The sequence below is a fragment of the Colobus angolensis genome, unplaced genomic scaffold, assembly GCF_000951035.1.
Source record: "Colobus angolensis palliatus isolate OR3802 unplaced genomic scaffold, Cang.pa_1.0 Scaffold136, whole genome shotgun sequence".
NCBI classification, from domain to species: domain Eukaryota; kingdom Metazoa; phylum Chordata; class Mammalia; order Primates; family Cercopithecidae; genus Colobus; species Colobus angolensis.
In genome coordinates, this window is record NW_012114444.1 from 1,041,434 (window position 1) to 1,045,433 (window position 4,000).

Sequence of the window (4,000 nt, forward strand, 5' to 3'; positions counted from 1 at the left end):
CCCATTCTCTCCAGACCTGACCACAGACCCCAGACCCCCCATTCTCTCCAGACCTGACCATAGACACCGGACCCCCCATTCTCTCCAGACCTGACCACAGACACCGGACCCCCCATTCTCTCCAGACCTGACCACAGACATCGGACCCCCCATTCTCTCTAGACCAGCTACAGAATGAGACACAATTGATGGGCCCCTCTTCCTCCAGGGCCCAGAGGAGGCAGCTGTGGGGTTAATGGTCTGCAGACCCTACCCAGGCTCTCCCTTCCGCCTCCGGGCACTGGAGGGCACAGTGCCCCTGGGCTGGCACCAGGGGCTGCCCTTCTTGGATCCAAGAGGTGACCCCACCCTGGTCGGTGACCCCGGCCTCCTGTTTAGCCTCCCAGCCTGCAATGGGCTGTAACGGCTAGGAGCCGGGAGGGGCTGGGGGGGACTGCAGCTGGAAGCCCAGAAGCCCAGAAAGTGCTGCTTGCGGCAGGAGCACGTGCTGTCTGCTCCCCACCAGGGTGGGTGCTGGGCTCCCGGGCAGCAGCGCCTGGAGGGAGGGGCCTCCTGCTGCTGCTGCCTCTCACCATGGCAACGCTCCCTGCTGGGGCCTGCAGGTGGGGGTGGCAGGCCAGGCCACCCTTCCCCCTCTCCGAGGGGCTACATCCCTTCTGGGTCTCCCTGGTAGACTAGGTCTGCCTCAGCCACACCCAGACACCGGGTTGGAGGGTGGGCTGTCAGGGCCATGGCTGGCCCAGGTCTGTGGCGTGACCCGCAGGCATGTTTGCCTGCTGCCAGCCCAGCCCCAGCTTCTCTGGTCTGGGGGGACATGAGCTGCTCCTCTAAGGGAGGCTCCAGAGGCAGGAGCTCTCTGCTGCCATGGAGACTGTTTAATTCACAGCCTCAAGGGCATGTTCAGTCCCCTGGGAGCCAGCCCCAAGGCATGGCCACGGGGGAGGACCTTGTCCTGGTGGCCGTCCAGGGGGCCCAGGTGGGCCAGCAGATGAGATGCTTCGTGAATGGGAACCGAATCCGCACCTGCTCTGGGGCCAGGCCAGGGCTGAGGTCATCCTGAGACACTGGGGGCCAGAGAGCCGCCTTGGCCCTGCTCCCCACCCTGCCTCCAAGTCCCTGTCTGCCTCTGGGCTGCCAGCCTCCACCTGCCTGCGGCGGTGGCCCCGGGGTGATGGCCTGGCTGTGCCCCATGCACAGGTGGTTCGTTAGGCACTCGGAGGCTATTATTAACCCGGCAGTGACGTCACCAGCAGCCAATGGGAGGCAGGTTTATTTCCGGGGCTGACAGCTTGATAGCAGTTAATTTTAGCTGCATCTTCTTCCCCGAGGCTCGTGAAACCCTAGCCAGCCAAAGAAGGGGTTGCCTGTGTCTCCCCAAACAGCTCAGGGATGGGTCCTGGGGGCTCTGGGAGGGGGCAAGGAGGGGCGGGGCCTGGGGGGCTCTGGGAGAGGTCGAGGAGGGGCAGGGCCTGCCCTCAGGGGAGCCCTGATTGGCTGGTGCCCTCTTGACTCACCATCCCCCCTCTTACCCCCCCGCCATTGTTGGTAAGGGGGCACTGTGACCAGGGACTCAGACGCAGGAAGAAGGGCCCAAGTCCTGGCCTGGGGGAGGGCAGGGAAAGCACAGGCCACAGGCCCCCTATTTGCTGTGTGTCCTTGGACAGGAATCTTGGCCTTTCTGTGCCCAGTTGCCTCACGGGTTCTCAAGGTCCTCCGGCCAGCCTTGGGGGGCCTACCTCATAGCATCTGTCCCCGCAGCCCCCATCCCTGCACACTGTGCACGCACATGGCCCCCTGTCCCCCGTCCCCCACACGGTGAACTCACACAGCTGGGCAACTTGGCTGTGGCTAATTTGCTTGGTACTCAAAGTCATTTGGCGCTACCCGTCTGTTGACAAGTGGCACAACCTGCTTGTTGTGCTATGTCAGAATACCTGAGACTGGGTAATTATGCATTACTTAAATTTAAAAATTTACTTTATAAAGTTTGCTTTATATATTTGTAAGTTATGTTTATTATAAGTAAACAGAAGTTTATTTCTCACAGTCTGGAGGCCGGGAAGTCGAGGATCAATGTGCTGGCATCTGGCAGGGCCTTCTTGCTGCGTCCTCATGTGGGAGAAGGTGGAGGAGCAAGAGAGAACCCACTGCCATGAGTCCTGTTTAAAGGGCACAAATCTATTCAGAAGGGTAAACCCCTTATGACCCAGACACCCTGCTGGAAGCCCAGCCCCCAGCACTGTTGCATTGGGGATTCAGTTACAGCTCGTGCACTTTGGGGACGTGGTCAGGCCACTGCTGTTATTCAGCAGTTAACATTCCGTAGTTAGTAGTCATTCAGTACTGTTCAGTCTCGCAGAGCTCGGAGCCATAGGTGTGTTAGTGCTTAGCCTTTGTGACCGCAGCCCGGTTAGCTGTGTGTTCCAAGTGTCTCCAGATACTGAGTCAGCGGCTCCCAGGGCCCCGAAGGGCCGCACCGTGGACCCAATGTGTCCTGGTGCCCAGGAGACTCTTTGGAGGAGTCGACACCCTTGCCCAGGGTCATCACACAGGTGCTTTGGGGAGGATGCCACATTCCACTCACTCTCAGGGGCCACTCCTGTGGGTGGCAAGGCCCCCCGGCATATGTGAGCCCCTGGCACCGCTGTGGGTGAGCCGGGAGCTGAGGGGGAAGGGGTGTCTGGAAAAGGTAGCCCAGAGTCCTGGTGGTCCTTTGAGGGAGTGGGGTGGGCATCCCAGGGACCCCAGCCTGGGCCACTGGAGCCCCTGCAGCAAGCCCACTTCCCAAATCCCTGCCTAACTTTCAGGCTGCAGGGGAGGCGTTAAATATAGAGACCAGCTGGGTGGGGTGGGGCGGGACTTGCTTTCTCGCCAGGCGGATATTTTTATTCCTGGCTCCTGTTTGATGGCATCAGCAGCACTCGGAAGTGCCGGGGCACCTGGCAGGCCCTCCCAGCCTCCTCTCCTGCCTGTGGCTCAGGAGCTCAAGTCTCTGGACTCCTGTGGGGCAGACGCAGCCACAGACCAGTGTCCTCCTGAGAGACCCTATCCATGGGCTGGGGAGAACTGTTTGGTCCCGACCCTGGGCCCCCACCTTTCCTTCCTCCTCACACCTGCCAGCGGGCCTGGTAGGGGTCCAGTCTCTCGGGATCCCCATGGCTTTACCCAGTGGCAGGTGCCGGGCCCGACCCAGACCCTCCATGTCAACACCCAGTGGGCACTCAGGGCTGAGAGGACAGGTGCCAGGGCTCTGCCCCCACTCAGCACACACCTCCCGAGACCCTGCTGGCAGGAAGATCCGAGTGGGGGGGGGCAGCGTGGGAGGGAAGACGTGAATACCTGGGTGAGACGACAGGATCTTGGGGTCTGGAGGAAGCCCCTGATCTTGGTCGTCACGCAACACATGGCCGCCACATCCCCTTCCTCACATCCCACGTTGGTCATTAGCCGCGGATGCCCAGGACCTAAGGGACTCCCCACTTCCTACAGAGCGTGGCCCGGTCTTCGGCTTGGCATCCTGACCCCATGTGAGGACAGCCGCAAGGCGCTGAGGTGCAGCCGGGTGGGCGCTGGGCGGGGGCCTGGGTCTGTCTGGATCTGACTCGCCCTTGGCTGGCGCTGTTTCCCAGCAGCAGCCGGCGGTAGGCGCACCCGGAGGGGAGGGTCCCTGGAAGATGTCAGTGGGTCTGGGGGCGGGCTTCCGCCGTTCCCTGCACCTGGGACCAGCCTCTCGGGGGAGGGTGGTTCTGCGCCGGATCCTGGGGGCCTGTCATGGTGCGCCCAGGAGGGCAGGCACGTGAGGACAGGGGCTGGAAACCAGCAGATCCCGGGGTTCCACCCTGAGACCTGCACCCCCGGGCCTCATTAGGGAGAGGCCCTCAGAGCCGGGCTTCGGTGGTTCTTGGGCGTCCCCCCTGAGCAGCCGGGGAGGGGCCGGCAGACCCAGGCTCGTCTCCCAGGCTGCAGCCCAGCTGTTCCCCTCCCCCGCCTGCCGGCTCCG

At 62.5% G+C, this 4,000-nt stretch overlaps 2 protein-coding genes across 2 annotated transcripts in view; one reads left to right on the forward strand and one right to left on the reverse strand.

The window, feature by feature from the left end:
- Nucleotides 1-4,000, reverse strand: part of DNAJC5 (DnaJ (Hsp40) homolog, subfamily C, member 5) — a 1,035,873-nt gene that overhangs the window by 501,860 nt on the left and 530,013 nt on the right. The window lies entirely within an intron of this gene.
- The window catches only part of EEF1A2 (eukaryotic translation elongation factor 1 alpha 2), an 8,531-nt gene continuing 8,477 nt past the window's right edge, over nt 3,947-4,000 (forward strand). Inside the window, exon 1 of the mRNA XM_011934540.1 lies at nt 3,947-3,950. The gene's annotated coding sequence lies outside the window, so the exon portion shown is untranslated. The remainder of the gene's footprint in view (nt 3,951-4,000) is intronic.